Below are 21,323 nucleotides of genomic sequence, written 5' to 3'. Positions count from 1 at the left end.
TTGGGAGGTGATTCTATCACGAGGGTGGAACCCGGATGAGTGGAATTAGTGACCTTATCAAACACATCTCAAAGAGCTCCCTTGCTCACACCACGTAGAACACAGCACGCAGACGGTCGCCTATGAGCAGGGCGCAAGCCCTCACCAGACCCCAAATCTGCCAGTGCCCAGACTGTGGGACCTCCTAGACGTCAGAACTGGGAGAAAGAAATGTTTTGCTGTTTAAGCCACCAGGTAGGTGGTATTTTTGTTACAGCAGGCCAAACAGACTAAGACACTAAATAAGTGCCATTTTCTCCATATTCATCAAGCGGCTACAAAACTTGGCAACCATCATTTGAAAAGGGGAGGGGAAAGAATAGTAAAAATCAGAACCTTAAACTAAGTGTTTAGAGATATACCAGATATGTACCTGGGACTTAAAAATTTGTGTTCGAATGCATACCACTGCGTTTCCCACTCTAAAGTGCTGATTCTGGTAATGTTCAATCCAAAGGCCTGGACATATGAAGGCCTGAGCTGCGCCTCCAATCACTGAATCCCAGTATGTCGTCTAAAGACTAAGTACTTTTCAAAGATGGTAAGGCTGGTGTGCCTGACAGCACGTGCTGGCAGCATATCTTCTGACAACACCAAGAAGGAAAGTGAGAGCAGGAAGTACTGGCTCCCAGAAATAGAAATTAACCTAAACTACCTTAAGAAGAGAGAGGGAGAAAATGACTTCATGATAGGGATACATGGGTGCCTTAAGAAACCCAGAGCAGCTTCGAGAAGGGCTGGGCCTCGACACTGAGAAGCCATGAGAGACTCGAGCAGCCGTCTCCCTCTCGCGAGTCTCACCTCTCTTCTCTCCACAGGTCTGCATAATTCCTCTTTCCTTGAACCAGCTTTCTGTGTTTTCCAGTCTGCGTGGCATATCACACGGCTGCTCAAAGCCCTTGAATTTACATGTTAACGCCCCACATGTGAGGAGACTAATCATCTTTCTCTTGTTGCCAATTCCAGATTCCAGGGGATGGGACTTGGATGGGTTCCAGCTTGGCTCAGGCACCTGCTCCGCTCTAATCAGGTGGAAAAGGCCACATGGCCTCACCAGGGCTGCACACAGACCGCTGCTTAGGTGGTTGGGTAGCCAAGGGTGCTGTTGTGTGCTGGAAGCTGCAAAAGGCACTCAGCATGAGCAAGAAGCAAGTGCTGCGCACAAGCGACACGCTCTCTGATGGGATCTTCACACCACCCCGCACCTGGCGGGAGGTTGGATCATCAAGGTTGAGGGTGTTGCCTGAGGCCTCGGGTAGAGGAACAGGATGGCATTTGGCCTCAGGCAAAGAGGTGGAGGGTTAATTTCCTCCAGCAGCAGCAGAGTGTACAACACAGAGGTGTGGCCAGCACTGCCCCAAGAAGCTGACAGGTCATGTTTGAATCCAATCCTTCCTCTCCACTTTCTCTGCCCTTGGCCAGGCAGAGATTCTTCTGACAGAACCACTAAGCTTCCTCTCCTTGGAGCCTTTATGAACTACCTTGAGTTTCTGTTTCCTATACTGAACATTCTGCCCGGCCTCAACTCATATAATCTGATACACACCATTTATATTATCTCAACTGCACAGATTCAAATAAGTAAAGTTACTCTGGCAAAATGATTTTGCTCATCGCTCAGGGAAAGAATGGTTATCCACCCCTTTGCTCAGCTTATAAATCCTGACACAATCCTTGATCTCTTTTCTATCTCCTTCCTGCTTACTTACCTATCAATTCTTACTCTGAAATATCTTTTTAATCAGTCCCCTGAATTCTACCAACAATGCCACAGTCTTAATTCAAGATCTTACCTCTTTTCTGAATTTTTGGAATAGCTCCCTAATTGATCTGCTTGCCTCCACATCTCCCATATATATTACACTAGCTTCACTAATTTCCATTTTAAAGCAAAATGCTGTCCTTATTGCACCACACCCCTGCTTAAACGTCTCTACACTTCCTCGCAGCCTGTAGCAGAGGTCCCCAAGCATGCCTGTCCATCAGACCCCCAGGGTTCCTAGTCCTCATCCTAAACTTTCTGAACCAGAATAACCGAGAGGGGAGCTTAGAAATTTGCCTTTTTAACGAACTCCCCCCTTGATGCTGAGATATCCAGCCCAGATTTGTGTTCCGGAATTGTTCTATAATAGAAAGCCCAGGCTCTCTGAACAGAACATAAGTCAGTTCAATCTGATTCCAACCCACCCTTTCTAGTCTCATCCAGTCACTTTCCCTTCACAACCATCCCCACAACACGCAACCCTTTCCTACTGCTGGGCATCCATACATGCCTTCTCTTCTCTACTTAGGGAACTTCTACTCATTCTTTAGAAATCAGTTCAAATGCCACCTCCTCTCTGCAGCCTTCCCTGACTGCCCCGAGCATTAATTCTTTCTTGATTATAGAGTTTAAGAGGCAGTCTGGAGTGGTGGCCAAGAGTACAGGCTCTGCAGCCAGACTGTGAATGCTGGAATCCAGGCTCTGCCAAGTACTGACGAGAAAGTCAGTAACACGTGACCTCAGACAAGTTTTTCGACCTCTCTGTGCCCTTAGTTGCCTTCACTGTAAATTAGGAATAACAGTGTGTGTCTGATGTAATGGTCGCGAGGGTTAATGAATTAATGCACGTTAAGGCATTTGCCTGGTCATAGAAATTGGTCATTAAATATTAGCTTCCTGGTTAGAAGTTATTCCTATCTCTTAGACCAGGAACCAGCTGATCAATTCAAGAATTCTCTTTCTTGGTTGTGGTACGAAACCAAAAAAATATATAGTAGTTTATATACAAACTTCAACATAACTTCTTTTCATTTACTTATCAAAAGGTGACTAAGGATGATGTAGTAAACCTTTTTAAGGAAAAAAAAAAGTCATTTATATGGGAGGGGTTGCCTTTTGAAGTCATTTGCTAGGGAGGCAGAAACAACTTGGAAATCTTAGATATCTATTTGAATTTCAAAGAAGGAAGATTTTAATACTAAGCCTAGCTTTGGGCCATTATTATTTTTTTTTTCTGCTTAATCTCCCCAAATCCCGCCCCGCCCCCCCACCCGGGACATAGTTGTATATTTTAGTTGTGTGTCCTTCTAGTTGTGGCATGTGGGACGCCACCTCAACATGGCCTGATGAGCAGTGCCATGTCCGCACCCAGGGTCCGAACCAGCGAAACCCTGGGCCCCCGAAGCAGAGTGTGCACACGTAACCACTAGGCCATGGGGCCGTGGGCCATTATTTTTTAAATGTATAGAAAAAGAACTGAAAAATCTGGAATAAAATCTCACAGAACAAAATTCCCACTACTTATAAAACCAAACTTTCAGCCAAAAATATATTTCAAGAAATCCTGTAGCTTTTCAAAATAACTAGAAACAGTACAAAAACTTTTTACAAATCCTGCCTTTTCTTAATTACCAAAGCAATATCTGAAATGGAAACAAGAGAGTGACAGAAAAAGTTGGTCATCTGCAGCAAAAGGAAAACAAATTATGGCTTTGCAAGGTGAGACGTCAACAGGAAAACTAAATTTGTGCTCAGGTATAAAATGAGCATCTTCTATAATGTTCCATCATTATTAGATGCATTCTTATCTATTTTTCTTATTTTGCTTCTAAAATACCAGCTAATAAGAAAGGGTAGAAACAAAATACAGTGACATCTGGTAACAAGAGTCAGCTCTTCTGCAGAACTTTTCATTCATTCAATAAATATTTATCAAACAAATAGTAATATATGTGCTTAGATACAGCAGTAAACAAAAGAGCCAGGCACGTGCGATGCATTCCTATGGTGCTTATCATGGGAACAACCTCTATATTCCAGCAAGTTCAGCAACACTTTGCATATATTATACACTGCCCTAAGGAACATACAGCTCCACCTCCAGGTTATCACCATTGGCAGTTCCAGAAGCTCAAGCCTATCTCACTCCCAGACCTCCAGGTCATGGGTTTTTACCTACATTCATGAGTCCCTAAAGATTAATGGGTGTGCTGGGGGAATCTGTGAACCCTCTAATATTATATGCAGAATGTGTGTATGTTCATACACGTGTAGATTTTCCTAGACAATGTGCTTTCACTGTATTCTCCAGTGGGCCCATAACTTCAAAAAGTATAAACCACCATTGGTCTAGGTGTAGGAAAATTCCTACAATTCCGCCGTCTTGAAAAGGGTGCTGCCATATACCAATAAGCAGAGCACTTGGCAAATTCTCATGTCACATTTTATAGCCCAGTATTCAACAATTTTATGATCAACAAGTTATGTCTGCTCCTCTAAATTCTGTCCTCTAATGTTTTGAGTACCAACAATCTAGTCAGTCTCTGAGACAAAGACTTTCTTCCCAAAAAACTGTTTATAGAACTTGGGCTCCAGCAACTCTTGCAATATAATCCTTGTGTATAACTAAACCACAGAAAAATAACTCCTTAATTTGTGGTCAGAATAACCACTGCAGAACAACCTACAGTGGGTGGCATGCAACGATCACAATTATAAAGTAACCAAGCAAATAATACACTACATCTATAAGAGATAAAATGTTATAATCCAAAACATACATTGCTATAAATAAAGTCTGTGGTTATTTGCCGAGATACTCTGACTAACATTGCAGTGACAAGGGCTACTCTTAGCTTGTTTTACAAAGGAGTAACTAAAGCTATCTGCCAGCAGACTCAGTGGCACCACATGTATTGTTTGGGCTAAGAAATGAGGTGAACTGCACTGTGTAGTAATGTTGGGAAAATGCTGCCTTTAATATAAACAAACAATGGACTTTCCTTTAGAAGCCATGATAAGGGAGAGGAGGGCAGCGCCATTAGACCCACTAAACCAGCATGCCTGCAATCCGGGAAACCATTGAATAAGAGCAATCAGTGCGTCTAAATGCATATTTGTTGACAGCTATAATCAGATCGTTTCCCCCCAAATTAAAATCACAGATTTTAAAGTTGGGAAGGCTCTAAAAAAATTAGCAAGACAAGAGGACTGAGGATGAAAGAGGGTGTGTGACTTACTCAAGTTCACAAAACAGAACAGAAAGAAACTGAATCTCTTGACTCCCTTACGTTGCCATTCTTACACAAAAAAGTTCTTTTTTTAAAAAAATTAAAACATAATTCACAAACCATACAAATTGCCCATTTAAATAAAGTAATCACTTCAATAGCTTTAAATATATTCACTAAAAAGAGCTGTGCATCCATCATTACAATTTTTGAACATTTTCATCATTCCAATAAAAACTCTATACCCCTTAGCCATCACCCCCTTAAGCCCCTCCCCTATCCTCCCATCCCTAGGAAAACACCAATCTACTTTCTGCCTCTAGATATTTGCCTTTTCTGGATATTTCACACACATGGAATGACATAACATGTAGTCCTTTGTGACTGGCTTCTTTCACTTGGCATAATGTTTTCAAGGTTCAGCTACGTTGTGTCACACGTATCAAATACTTCATTACTTTTTATGGCTAAATAATATTCCATTGTATGGAAATATATATATAAATATAACACCTTGTATATCAATTTATCTGTTGGCAGGCATTGGGGTTGTTTCCATCTTTTAGCTTTACGAATAATGCTGCTGTGAACATCTGTGTTCAAGTTTTTGAATGGACATACGTTTTCATTACTTTTGGCCGTGTACCTAGGAGTGAGAATTGCTGAATCACATGGTAGCTCTGTTTAAATAGCTGAGGAACTGCCACGCTATTTTCCAGTGTGGCTGCATCATTTTATACTCCTCTCATGAGGAAGTTCCTGCTTTTAAAGTCATAACAATTAATCCAATATGAACACAAATCTCTCCTCTTATTTTCTGCTACTAGGTAACTGAATAAAAAAACCAAAGTATTGACAAGTATGTTTTTGTAAAAACCACACATTATTAGTATATGAAATTCAGATGCCAAGTTCAGAACACAGAAAGATAGCTTTAAATTGCTAATTTAAAAAGGCTCACCATGTAGTAAATATTCCCTTTATTACTTAAACCACACGAAAATATTATACATGGGTTAGAGAGGTATATCAAACATTCTAAAACATTGGGAAATCTTAAACACGAATTAAAAAAGATGAATTAAATTTTCTCAAAAACTAAATTAGAATTTATCTAATCAGGTGATAGCTACATACTTTCAGTCATTAGAAGGAAAAAACTATCTATAAAATGGAAAACTGACTGGTATTCAACCAGGCAAAGTAAACGCAGTATGCTGACTTCGAGAAGAAAATGAAAGCTAGCTTCTACAGCCATGTAGTAAAGATGATAAAGTCCAATGGGTTTGCGGTAAGTAACAACTGGGAATAACAACTTTATAAACTACGTAGTCCGCTGCCCATTCTGGGCAGCAGGGAGCTTGCCTTCTCTTAACTGAGTGTGCTTCCTACACAAGGAGGCTGGGGCAAGTCACTGTCTACGACGACTACATGTGAAGCAGAGATCAAAGAAAAATTTGGCCAAGCATCACTAACTCCAATGGGTGTATCTGCCAAGGAGAGAACCCAGAACTTCGGGAAGAGTAGCAGGTAGACAAGTGTCCATGTCAACGTGGGACTTAGGAGCAGAACGAGAGGGTGAAGATCCTCAGAAGATACACAGAAATGGTGCCTAGAAATCTGAACTTATGCCACATTCCAGCCCCTGCCATTGTGCCCCTCTTTGTCAGTAGTGGTTACAATCTTCCATAAGGGTCTTCAGCCTCATCACTACAAGCTCTGGACAGCGGTGGCTGACAAAGCAGGAAACACAGTTTACACCACAGGCCAGCACTTTCACAAAGAGATTTCCTTCTACACACGCACATACACACAACTGAAACAAGTTTCCCAAAACAATTAGTCTTGCTATGTGTAATGCATTCTAATATTTCCTATTGTTTTACTAAAAAAAAAGCTGAGACTGACCCAATACATTGTGACATACAGTTTACCAAGGACATATCTCAAAAGAAATGATAGTAATATCAACAGTCAACACTAACTTCGCATATGGGCTGGCAACAACTATGTCACAAGTGTCAGCTTGTGACACGTGACCAACAGTGATTTCAAGGAAGTAAAAGCCTAAAAGGCAAAAAAAAAGTGTGTCTTAGGAGCAACAAAAGAAGGTAATAAGAGCTCAATGAACATTAGTGATTATTATTATGGTAGCAGGAGTCCTGACTTATTCGAAAATAAATTTCAAATAGTATAAAATAAATTAAGACTGAAATATAAAACACTAGAAGAAAACATATGTCAATATTTCTATGGAGACAATGGTCTTTCTAAATATGACAACCAAACTAGAAACTATAAAAGAAAAAATATAGGAAATAGAAAATAAGTAAAATATAAAATATTTTATATAAATAAAATATAGAAACCTAGAAAAATTTTGTATGGCAAAAGTCATCGACAATGAACTGGGAGTAAATAGTTTTAACAGTTATGACAAAGAGCATAAATCAATAGAAAAGTGATGAATTCAAAAGACAAATGAGCAACTGGAATTCGCCAATGAAACTGGAACACAAAATTCACTTTAGAATTAAATAAATGACAAGATGTTGACCATTGCTAATCATCAAAAATGCAAATTAAAACAATCACATAATATTTTTGCCCATTAGATTGCCAAACATGAAAAATAAAATAACACCTAGAGTTAGACAGAAATAACTAGTTTGTGGTAAATTAGAAATACACATAAGTTTTTAAAGAATGCATATCCCTTCCAGTTCTCCCACTCCAAAGAATTAATCCCAACAAAATAATCAGATATCATACCAAGATTTATGCAAAGAATTGTCACTGACGTATCATTTATAAAAATAATGAAGGGGCCAGCCTGGTGGCACAGCAGTTAAGTGCGCTCGCTCCGCGTCGGTGGCCCAGGGTTCGCCAGTTCAGATCCCAGCTGCGGACATGGCACTGCTTGTCAAGCCATGCTGTGGCAGGTGTCCCACACAGAAAGTAGAGGAAGATGGGCACAGATGTTAGCTCAGGGCCAGGCTTCCTCAGAAACAGAGGAGGGTTGGCAGTAGTTGGCTCAGGGCTAATCTTCCTCAAAAAAAAGAAAAAAAAAGAAAACTGGAAACATCAATATACGTCAATAAAAGACTAGTTAAACACATTATAGTAATGGAATGCTATGTAGTTGAACAATTTTGTTTACGTCATTTTTAGGTATCTATCTACTGGGGGGAATCTAGTTATAAAATAGTATTCAAAAATATGATTTTTTGTTAGGAACTTTTATTACATATATTTTAAAATTTTTTCACTAGATGATCTTTGTTTTCTTCCATTAATTTATCTGAATTTGTAGTTTGCAATAAGCTTGAATTACTTTTGTAATACAATAATATTTTCAAAATAAAAAGATACACAATTCTTTAATTATATCAAGAACTCCTCTACATAGATCAGGAAGATACTATAATCCGAATAGATAAATAAGTTAGGCAAAGAAACCGACAACTTACAAAAAAGGAAATACTGCTAATAAACCAGCGTATGAAATGTTCGATGTGTTTGCATAAGCCTGAAAAATATCAATAACATTTAAGCCTAGTCATTCTACTTAATCTTTCCTCAAGAAATAATCCTAGAAGTCTTATCCATGGAGATGTTCGCAGCTGTGCCATTTTTAAGAGTGAAAAAGTAGAAACAATCTAAATGTCTAATAAACAGAATGCTTAAAGAGATTGTGTTATAGTCAGTGATGTCTAATGCATCCTTCATAATGAAAAAGGCTATGTTACAAAATTAAGTGAGAAACTCATGATCCAAAATTATACAGCATATGATTAAAACCATATACACACCAAAAAAAAATCTGTGTCCAGACAAAAACACTGGACGGAAATTCACCAAAATGATTAGTGAAACTATGAAGTTTAAAAATTTTCCTACTTAGAGAATTTCCCATAGCTTTTTTATGAGAATGTATTACTTTTACACGTTGAAACAAAAAGAAAAAAATTAATAACAGAAATACCAACATACATGTGATTTTACTAATTTGCCTTGATCACTGAAGAATATTAGCTTTGACACTGTAGTTATCGATGTATAGAACAAATAAATGAATTCAAGTTTTACTCTAAAATGAAGAAACCAACAGAATTAATTGTTCGGTTTGGTCAAAGGCAATATTTTTATAATAAACAAAGAATATATAAGAAAATGAGAAAGAATATTTGCATAAGTTAAAATTCATGCATTTTCAGTAAGCCATAAAATTTTAAGGTACAAGAACACAGTATTTGACAACAGTTACAATGGTAGATGTATAAATACTTCTTTTTTTTCTACTTTCCTTTTTCTTATAAAATCCAATTAGAAATATTTTGCTTGGTTAATTATGCAACTCAAAAAAAGGACGCTGAAAATAGAGCTATACACACAAATATGTAGATAGACCACACCTCAATGTCATTAGTTAAAAAGATATACTTTGAAATTCAGACAGAAAGGTCGAAATGGAATAGTCCATCTGTTTATTAGTCAACAGCAGTTTAGGGTTGACAATGACATGGCTGAATTTAGCTTACTTAGATAAATATTACTTGATAACGTCTCTGGTAAAGTGATTTGGTAAAAAAGAAATCAAAACGTGTGGCCTCAGATAAAGAATGGCTTATACTCAATAATGTTTCTTAATTCCTATACAAAAGATTGTTGCAACAAAAAGCTGAAAAAAGTGATATCTAGAAGTATATTTTATTTGATAAAATGGCATTTAAATATATTAAAAGAAATTGATCTGTCCTAAGTGGGTAGACCGTTGGGGATTTCCTCCTCACAATTCGGGCCAGGCTCCAGTCCAGCCCCGCCGTGCGCTAGTCTACTGACCCCGAGGAAGTTTCATAATAACCTCTCTAGGCCTCAGGCTCCTCGCCTACAAGATGTGGATGACGTTGTCCAGCTCAAAATGTCACCGTATCTCATCCTTTTTCTCTCTACAAAATTCAACGTAATTCACCTCAAATATAAAGAAGAATCAAAGAATAAATTATGGTTATGTATTTGAGAACTGAATGGAGAATTATGACCTTAACTTCACCCACTGTTCACCCCACCCCCATCTCTGAAAAAACAAAACCAAAAAAATAAATAAATATGCAGTTTCCAAGAATTGTGACATAATTTTATTTTCCAGAAAATGAAATCAGTGGATAACCACCCCTTAGGAAATGAGCATAGAACAAACTCATTTACCATCAGTTAAGACATAATAATTAGAATGGAAAGAGGCAAAAACTCATTATCTTAACTATGTATTATGCTTTTTTTACTACAGAAAGTTGAAAAATATTATAGGAAATTCCCAGAAACAAACCTATCTTAGTAGTAATTTCTAATATAAAAAGGATTCAGTCACTAATTTTTGTTTTGTTTGATATTTTTATGTGAAGATAGGGAGGGGCACACAACCTACACCTTCAAAATTCAGTCAGCCTAAAAAAAAGGTAAATAATTTTTATTCTGAAAAATATAAAATTTCAAGAAGAGAAACTGTCCCTATGGAGATGCTGGATAATGTTTATTCAAAACGTCTGTAATGTGAGTGTCTCGACTGAGCAGCAGACCTGGAGAAAGGGCTTTGGCGTGACAGCCCAGCTCTGCGGCCAGGAGTGTGGGGGCAGAGCGCGGGGGCAGGAGGTAACAGCCCCCCCACAGCACTCCACCAGGAAGAGGTTAGATGCGAGCTTTCAGAGCCTCCCCTGCGGTAGGGAGGGACCATCTTATACAGGCCTGATCCAGGAAACATAGGCAGAAGTCTGGAAGAGGTTTCTAAAAGAGCTTTTGTTTTCCTGGTAACAGGGACAGAGAAGCTGACCATGCCCTCCCCATTCTCTCTCCTCGCTTGAGCCTCTAGAGATATGTCGCCCTTGAGAATCAGCAGCCTTACTGCACCCATGACGCAAGAAGCACGAAGCCAGCGCTGATGTCGTCAAGCTGCGAAAGCAACCCAGAAGCCACCAACATCCAGAATTCTTACACAAGAAACCTAAGTCTCTATACGTTTAAGCCGCAAGTCCTCAAGTTTCCTGCCATTTGCAACTGACACAAGTCTAAGTGATTTGGAAAGTCACTTAAATTTTGAGGCTGACTTTCACCTTTCCTCATCTGTAAAATAGGTATAATAATAGTAAGATACATATGTAAAGCATAGTGTCTGTCTGAAAAGGTTCAATAATGTCAGCTGTTCATGATGATGATGATGATGATGATGATGACGACGACAACAACGACGACGACCTCATTTAATTCTCACACCAACCATTAGGGGTAAGTATTATCATTTCACTCATTCATTTTAAACACAAGAAAATCGAGGTCCCAAGAAGTTAAGCAACTTGCCCAAGATCACACAATTAATAAGTAGTAGATCCAGGATTCAAATTCAGGAATTCTTATTTCTGGACCAATGAGCTTAAACCATCATGCTGCTTAGAAAAGTGAATAAACATAGTAAGGGCTAACAGCTAATAATTGTGGGCTATAATGATTATGATAATGTTCGACACTATGAAGAAAAGAACAGGTATATCCTAACTTTAAATTCTGGAAAAAAATTCTCATTTAATTCAACATTCATTTTATTTTTCTTCTTAAAATCGAGATTCCTTTCATTTCTTTACTGAAACAGGAATACTGAATACTCTTCATTGAAGGTAATATTGTTCCGTTATAACACCAAAGGAAAACTAAGAACCGTATATCTCAAGCAGTAATTGCAATACCCTACTGTTAGCTAAATGCTTTTCTGACTCCTGTCTATCAAAAAGTAAGCAATGAATATTTATGGTGAACTTATAATCTGCAAGGCACCATGCCAGACATTTTAAAATTATTTTTGCCAAAAGATATAGCATATGTTTATTTCCTTAAAGTGACTTAAGATTTCTTTGGAGGGAGGGAGAATTTCCTAACAGTCCTAAAAATTAGGAAGTGGCTGCTGCTATTATATCAACATCATCATCATCATCATTATCACTAACATAAATAGAATTTGTATCACCAACTAGCATATGCTAAGCTTTACTTTTGGAACGTTTTCTTTCAAATTTCAGATGTTTCCTTCAATGAAATAAATGAAACACAGAACTTAAAAAATTCATGCTGAAGGCATGGTATTTGAAAAACCCTCCTGTAACTCCCCCCTGCACCTAAATTTAGCTAAAGCTAAATTCAGAATTAAAGTTTCTTAATAAATTACATTCAGACAACTGGAAGGCTAAAATATTTGCAATTGCAATTAGGAAAAGATATTTAGTTTTTGGAATAGATCTTGAGATTTAAAGAGTTTATGTTTAGCTGTTAACTTTCAAAAATAGTTTGGCCTATATCTTTCTAGTAAATAAAAAATTAATGTAACGTCAAGGCCAAAACAAAACGGATGGTGAATAAAACAGAGGTTTTGAGGTAAGGTTAACTCAAGTAAAGATGCTGAGTCTCAAAATATGTACATTCACAGCAATATATTTTAGAAGCCAAATAAGTTCAAACTATATATTATACTCTGAAAGAGGTATAGCCCTCTTATTGTATATCATAACGAATAGCTGATAACCCCATTTTCAAAAAAGTGCTACATATAAAAGAAAATGCTTTCAAGGAAAATATATCAAGGAAAGGCTCATTTGCTTAATAAATTCAAACATGATAAAGGCAATAGCATAAACCCCACATGAACATTATAATATGCTCAATCAGTACTAATTAAGGATCTAATTATATCTACTTAATAGCTAATTTGCATTTTAAAAAGGAACACAAAGTATTCTATTTTAGGTCCAAAATTAAGGTTCTGAATTAAAACTTTAAACGAAAACTAACTGTAGTATCTTTATGGAAAAATCTTTTCTTAAAAATTAAAACACGCTACAAAGCACTATATTTTCAAATATAGGACTAGGTTGAATCTGAATGATTCCTAATTTACCAAATATGAGAAAAATGAGTACATATAAATGGAGACATTTATAAGTGTCATTTACAGGCACATAAAGTGTTTTTCAATTATTATATGCTGTGGTTTTTAAAACAGGGGAGCTCTAAAATACTCCCTTTTGAACAGATCTCTTGTGCAGTTAGCCTAGTGTTCAGACGCTGAGGGAAAGAACTTCTAGAGGAAAGTAGAAAAAGAACATGCAAGTAGAAGGAGAACCAAGAAAATGAACGCGGTATATGACAACTCAGAGAAGGGCACAGCCAGTAAAATATCACAGCGCTTGAGCAAAACTGCTGGGCGGGTGACCAGAAGGTGGCTGAGGAATTAGCCCAATGGCGAGGGCAGAGCCGGCGGGCTGAGCTGAGAGAGGAGGGGAAATTCAGAAAACAAGGGCAATTCTTGGGACGGAGGAAGAGAACAACAGTTTGAAGGGGAAACAAGGTAAAATGTCTCAGATTTTACCAAATTCTCTAGAAAAAATGATATAGAGAAAATTTAAGGTAGAGAATAGGAAATCCAGGGAGTATTAGGTTGAATCATATGAAATTTCAGATATTCAACTATTTTTTACTTTAAAAAAACAGCAATTTTATGTGGGTCAAACTAATGTATGAAGTTGGTTTCAATAAAGGAGTTAGGTTATCTGCTAAGATGTGGAAGGGAGGAAAAAGAGGCCTAGAGTGAAAAGGTTAAGAGACAAGAAATCTACCAGAAATGAACGAAAGACTTCTGAGAGCTCTGGCTGAAGCTGGATATTATGAACCTAGATGGAATACACCCGGCCAGATGACACTACTTCTCCAAAGGGATCCCATTTGCTATCATATTCGCATTTCACTTCTGGAAATACAGCTGTTCTGCTCTAATAGGATGCCTGAATCTAACTCTGCAAGATTTCTCCAAGTGAGTCACTCTCCCTTAACGAGACGCAAACACAAACCTGCACTGATGCTGTCGCCTTTGCTTTTTGCTGTTTTGTTGTGTTCTCTGCTGATAAACGCAGCAGATAATTAAGAGCCCATGTGAAGTTACTAACTGCAGGTCTGCTGCTGTGCTACAGCCTAACTTCTCATAAATCCAACACCGTATGGCCACACATCTATAGAATAACCACGACATGTCTAACACAGAGCCTGCCCTGTGAACATCTCCCCACCCACCTCCCTTACTGCTGTGATCTCTGCTTTTCTAGTCACCTGGTGGAAACCTCAAGCACGGGTCACCAAATCCTGTCAGTCATCTCTTTGAACAGTCTCTCTAGCTTTCCTCTTCCATCTCCTCTCGCTCTAGTCCTGCCCCTAGTCAGCTCCCGCCTGAATTACTATGACAGTCTAAGAAGTGGCCTTGCTGTGTCCACTCCATCCCACACGTCACCACTAAAGTCATCGTCCAAAAATACCGATCCCCAAATACCACTCCTCTGACTCTCCACCGCCACCATTTTCCAGCCTTCTATTAAGGATCCTTTCCTATCTAGCAGAGCAAATATCCCATGACCCCCTAAAACTGCAGCCAAGCCAAGCAATCTCAACCACTGCGGGGGTTTTAAAATACAGACAGCTATTTTGTTCACAGCTCCCGCTAGAAGGCAGACACCAATTCCTCTCCCCTGGATTGTGGGCTGGGCTGAGCAACTTACTTCTGATGAACAGAATATGGCAGAAGTCACAGTGTGTGACTAGGCCATAAAAGACATCACAACCTCCTCAAGCTCTCCAATTATTCTCTCCAGGGAAAGCCAACTGCCATGCTGTAAAGACACTCAAGCAGCCCAGTGGAGAGGTCCACGTGACGAGGAACTGAGGCCTCCTGCCAGCAGCCAGCACTAACTTGCCAGGCATGCAAGGGGCCACCTTGGAAGCAAATCCTCCAGTCCCAGCCAAGCCTTCAGATGACTGGAGCCCTGGCTAGCATCTTAACTGAACCTCATGAGACACTGAGCCAGAACCGTCCAAATAAGACACTGCCGGATCCCTGACCCACGGCAATTGTATGAGATAACAAGTGCTCATGGTTCTAAGCCACCAAGCTTTGGAGTAACATGTTACACAGATGTACATAACTACTACAATCCTGCCGAGCTCATCCTCAATTCTGTGCCATTGCTCATGCCCGTTCTCCCACTGCTGTCTTCTCATCATCCATCTCCCAACATCCCCCCTATCCTTCAGAATCTAGCTATAGTTCCGTCTCTTTGAGGAAGCCCTTTGTGTGTTTATGAAACCATTTCAACTTCCACTTTCCCAGCTTCTCCTCTGAATACTTCTACGCCTGACCACATCATTCATTTAGGCATTTATTCATATATTCCTCTGTGTTACTATGCTCTGTGTATCTTTCCTCCTAAAGATGTCATGCGGTTCTTCTAAACTGCATTCAGCACACTGTAACTAACATACTCAATGAGTATTTGCTGAGAAAATTAATAAATCACACATATACACACACCCCCTGCAACTGTATTTGACTAGTATGAAGCAGTGGTTAACAACACAGACTTAGAGCTGCATTGTCTCGGGTCTGCTCACTTAGCAGCTGCCGTCGTTGGGGAAGTTTCTTAAAATCTCCGTAAGCCTTTCTTCAGTGTTTTTAAATGAGGATTCTAACAGCATCTACCTTAGTGTAACAAAAAGACTGAAGAAAATAATACATGCAAATCTCTTAGCAAAGAGAGGCACAGAGAGCGCTCAACAAATGTTAGCTATAATTGTTCTTCTTCAATATAAATTACAAAATACATGCTGAAATTCTGGGTCTCTGGAAGTCTCTAGATGTTATCAAGTGGCAATCTACGTTAATACAAAATTCTACAAACCAAAATAGAATTCACACTTTCTGTTAAGATAGTAATTTTTCTAAAATCCACTCAAGTCAACAGAACTGCAGCCTGAACTGACTGCAGGCACGCAGTCTTGACTTTCCCCTCTCTGTCCTGTTAAGATATTAACTTCAAAGCTTTTGTGGGAACACTTAATTGCTCGCATTCCTTAACGAGCAGACACCACAGCAGTTTCCAGACTCACTTTTAACCTCTGCAGTCCTGGAAGGGCATAGAAGGCACACTCACTAGGTGTGTAAATTTACACCATCTCTGGACTGATGCAGCTGTACGTACGTGACTATGACACAGGAAGAAAATCAATTTTGCACATCAATCAAAGCAGAATTCAATAGAACAAATCAATCCAATGGAACAAATCAAACCAACAGAACACCGCTACATATCCGAGGGGGAAAAGACCTCTCATGCTATTCAGCCTGAATTACACGTGCTTCATTAACTCAGAACACGTATTTTATAATTTATACATATTCTTAAGGTTTCTTATTAAAAAGTTAAATATAACAAATATTCTTTTTCTTTAAGGAAGATTAGCCCTGAGCTAACATCTGCCACCAATCCTCCTCTTTTTGCTGAGGAAGACTGGCCCTGAGCTAACATCCGTGCCCATCTTCCTCTACTCCATATGTGGGATGCCTGCCACAGCATGGCTTGACAAGCAGTGCATATGTCCACACCCGGGATCCGAACTGGTGAACCCTGGGACACCAAAGCGGAATGTGCAGACTTAACCACTGCACCACAGGGTCGGCCCCATAACAGATGTTCTTTTATCCTAAAAAATAACCAAAGATCTGTAAAAGAAAATGTAATATAGCCATGCACCACATCATGCCATTTTGGTCAACAAAGGCCTGCAGGTACTATGGTGGTCCCATAAGATTAGTACCATACAGCCTAGGTGTGTAGCAGGCTATACCATCTAGTTTTGTGTGAGTATATGCTATGATGTTCGTACAACAACAAAACCACCTAAGGATGCATTTCTCAGAATGTACCCCTGCCATTAAGTGGTGTATGACTGTAGAATGATTTTCAATCGCCAATCTATTTAAAAACATGCATATGGGTTTTTTTTTTTTGGGTAAGGAAGACTGGCCCTCAGCTAACATCTACGCCAATCTTTCTCTATTTTGTATGTGGGACACGACCACAGCATGGCTTGATGAGCAGTGTGTAGGTGTGTGCTGGGATCCAAACCGGCAAACCCCAGGCAGCCCAAGCAGAGGGTGTGAACTTAACCACTAAGCACTGGGCCGTGCCCTTCACGTGCATACTTTATAATTGAGCACCATGTCCTCTGGAATCAAAAGAACCACTTAATTCAAATTCTTATTTTCTCTTCCCTCCCATCAATACATCTCGAAAACTTTAGTTTTTGAAACATTTAGTATCCAACCCACTCTTTATTTGACCCTATATATCACACAACTTGAAATAGAAACAAAGACTGGGAAATTAGCTTGTTTATTCTACCTCAGTGTCAAACAAAAGTACAAATAATATTCAATGCACATGCTAGTTACCTTAGAACTGCCAATCATGCTTGTTTTGAAACTCTTTGATTTTTCAGATCTGTCAATCATGTGTGTGTTGTGTTAGAGATGCTAGTGTAGAAATAATGCTTTAAAAGATCCAATCTACATGAACACATTAATAAATAAATGGACTTGTAAAACTAGACTTCAGGATTTTATGGGAATGTATACAATTCTTGAAAAATCAAAATTAAAATGTAACTTAATGAAATGAAAAGATTTGTAGAATTTGGCTCTTTAACCAAACAATAAGCATGGTTTAACTGTCGGGATTTTTATTTCAGTAAAATGAGAAACGTTCCTTAACTGATACTAATCAAAAGTACTATGACCACAAGTGGGAATGAGAGAATCAAACTAATCTAAATCTGGGCATATTAATTTTTATTTTTGAAGCAAGCAATATATATCAAAACAATACATTCCCCTCTCCACTCCCCAAAACAAAGCAACTTAACTATCCACCTAGGCATTCATGTCTGAAATCAAACATCATTTGAAACTTTTCCCTCTACCTCACAACACACCTAGCCCCGTTTCTCCCATCTCCTAAATTACTAATAAAAGTCTCCTTTCCTGACCTCGGATTCAATTCACATTCTCATCCTTTCTTTCCAGAAGCTTCCCCATTAGCCTCCCTAACTCCAGTTTCATTCTTCTAATAGATCCACTGCCAGAATGGTCTCAGTGAAACACGAATCTGGTCCACGTTACCTGTTACAATATCTTAACGGCTCTTTACCACTTTCAGAATAAAGCCCCAATTTTTCAGAATGGCATATAAATCCCTTGAAGATCTGGCTGCAGCCCATCTCCCACTCTCCCATCACTCCTCTTACACTTATGCCAATTAAGTTGCCGGAGTTCCCAGAAGAGCCAGGCTCTCTCTCACTTAAAACTTTTGCATGTGCAGCTCCCTCTCATTTAAAACTTTTGCACGTGCAGCTCCCTCTCATTTTATGCATTTTTTAAATCTGCTAACCATCTTTTACAACTCAATTCAATTGTTAATTCCTCTGGAAAACCTTCTCTGACACAAGCAGACCGAATCGTCAGTCCCCCCTTTTCCATTTCTGCAGAATACAGTAAATAGAACTTATCTGTGGTGGATATACTGGTTTACTTCTCTAGCTCTCTGACTGAACCATCAATGCCCTGAAACCAGAGATGGTCTTTAATCTGTACATGGCTAGCATTAAACATGGAGGCAGTACATAACAGCTACTTATTAAAAGTTCACTGAGTGAAAAGTCGTACCATGGCCCAGTTTATTTTCTAAAAAGTTAATATAATTAACAGCTTAATTCTTTGTGGTTGCCATGAGGTGTACAGATAACTTATAAGTCTAATTGAAGTTGATAACAACTTAAGTTTGAACGCATTCTAAAGCTCTACATTTTTACTCCCCACTCCCCACATTTTATGTTTTTCATGTCACATTTTACATCTTCTTATGTTGTATATCCCTTAACTAATTACTGTAATTATAGTTATTTTTACTACTTTTTGTCTTTTAACCTTCATACTAGCATCATAAGTGATTGACCCACTACCTTTACTATATAATTATCTTTAGCCGTGAGATTTATACTTTCACGTTTTCTTGTACCCATTTAGTGCTGCTTCTTTTCAGCCTAAAGAAGTCCCTTTAACATATCCTGTAAGGCTAGTTGAGTGGTGATTAACTCCTTTAACTTTTGCTTGTCTAGAAAATTCTTTCTCTCTCCTTCAATTCTGAATAACTTTGTGGGGCAGAGTATTCCCGGTTGGAACTTGTTTTCTTTTAGCACTTCGAATATATTGTGCCACTCCTTCTGGCCTGCAAGTTTCAGCTGAAAAATCTGCTGATAGTCTTATGGGGGCTGGGGGTGGGGGGGAGGCGAGGGCTTTGTACAAAACAAGTTGTTTTTCTCTTGCTGCTTTTAAGATTCTCTCCTTGTCTTTAACTTTTGACAATTTAATTATAATGTATCTTGGTGTGGGTCTCTTTGGGTTCATCTTATTTGTTTCTCCCTAGGCTTCCTGGATCTGTATGTCTGTTTCCTTCCCCAGGCTAGGGAAGTTTTCAGCCATTATTTCTTCAAATCAAGTTTTCTGCCCCTCTCTCTCTCTCTCTTCTCCTTGGACTCCTATAATGTGAATGTTAGTCTGCTTGATGTTGGCCCATAAGTCCCTTAAGCTGTCTTCACCTTATTTCATTCTTGTTTCTTTATGCTGATCTTACTGGGTGAGTTCCTCTGCCCTGTCTTCAAGTTCTCTGATCCTTTCTTCCACTTCATTTGGTCTGCTGTTGAACCTCTCTGGTGTATTTTTCAGTTCGATTATTGTATTCCCCAGCTCTATGACTTCTGTTTGGTACTTCCTTATATTTTCTATCTCTTTGTTGAAGTTCTCACTGTGTTCATCCATTCTTCTCCTTAGTTCAGTGAGCATCTTTATGCCTATTACTTTGAACTCTTTGTCAGGTAAATTACTTATTTCCCATTCACTAAGGTTTTTTCCTGATGTTTTATCTTGTTCTGTTTGGAACATACTCCTCTGTTCATTTTGCTTGACCCTCTGTGTTGGTTTCTAGGTATTAGATGAAATAGCCCAGTCTTGAAGGGCTGGCCTTGTGTAGGAGATGAATCTTATCATTCAACCCTGCCCCAGCTCTTGGCTGTCTCTCAAACCTCTGTGATTGTCCAAGCAGCCTGTTTAATTCTTAACAGCTCCCAGTAGCGGAGGGTGTGCCAAGACCAGTCAGTGCCCCAAAGGGGAGGATCTCAGTCAGCACCTAGGTTCAGACTGAGTGGAAGCCAGATCCTCAGGCAGCAGTTTTTAAAGTACGCAGATATATATAGTCCTGTGGGACCACAAGTATAAGCCCCTGGCCACCAGAGCCAGGTGACCCAGGGGTATCCCCTGCATGGCAGCCATGAAAATCAGGGCACCAGACACATATAAGAGCTCCCCTCTGAGAGCTGCTGGCACTCTGGAGCATGAGAGTTTGAAGATAGTGCTGGCCCCCTAAGGTCTCAGGAAGGATTTACAGTCAGCCCTTGGATGTGTGTTAAATTACAAGCCTGCCCCTCAGGCTGCAGCTATGAAGATAGCTACCAGGCCTCTTTCACAGAAAGATCGAGCTCCTGGGTCCATAACTGCCTGCTGCGCCCTGGGGTGGGAGCTGTTTAAGATCTCTTTCTCTGTTGGTTACAGTCCTGTGGGATTTAGAGCACAAGCCCTTCTGGCCACCAGAGCCAGGTGACGCAGAGGTGTCCACTGGCAGCGGCACAAAAATCAGGGCACCAGACAAGGGTCTAAGCTCCCTTCTGGAAGATGCCAGTGAAGCAGCTTAACTCTTGAAACTGATAAATGTATTACAAGTATCTTCCAGGCCAACCAATCTAATCAATGGCACAAGGCAATTCTTTCAACTTAAGAATGTTCTTAAGGAATTTACTCATTTACTTACAAGTTCACTGTAAGAACCGGCACCATGTCAAACAGTATCTGAGATCCAGTAATCTCATCTTATTTTTGCTACTGTTCCTGCTGAAGGTGTTAAAGTCTCAACCACGATGGCTACTCCTGTCCAAAACACTCAACACCTTGACTGGCTCAACAAACACTGCTCTGATGTGTGACAGCCCCCATCGAGGGCATCACACAGGCAAAACCCCAACCCAGGCACACTTCACTTATCAGGAATCAGCTATCTGGTGACATCGGGTCTTCACAGAACCCAGTGAGAGCCAAGCAGAGGAGTTAGGAGCTGTCAAAGTACATGCTGAAGTCCGTGTACTAAAGCACATGCACTTCACTTAGAGGAGAGGCTGCCAGGCTTTTACTGCAACACTAGTTCTTCTTATTTTAAGCACAACAAATTTGGTGAGCAATTTCCCAGGCATCAGCATATTAGGAGAAGAAAATTAAGAGGTCTAAGAAAGCTAAAAAAAAAGCAGACACAGGCAGAACGGCAAGA

At 39.4% G+C, this 21,323-nt stretch overlaps 1 protein-coding gene across 1 annotated transcript in view; it reads right to left on the bottom strand.

Annotated features, from left to right (window-relative positions):
• Positions 1-21,323, bottom strand: part of MRPS28 (mitochondrial ribosomal protein S28) — a 100,755-nt gene that overhangs the window by 53,431 nt on the left and 26,001 nt on the right. The gene's annotated exons all lie outside the window — the stretch shown is intronic.

This window comes from Equus caballus, chromosome 9 (genome assembly GCF_041296265.1).
Source record: "Equus caballus isolate H_3958 breed thoroughbred chromosome 9, TB-T2T, whole genome shotgun sequence".
NCBI classification, from domain to species: domain Eukaryota; kingdom Metazoa; phylum Chordata; class Mammalia; order Perissodactyla; family Equidae; genus Equus; species Equus caballus.
The sequence above is the reverse complement of the archived record's forward strand: the minus strand, read 5'-3'. Positions and strand labels throughout refer to the sequence as shown.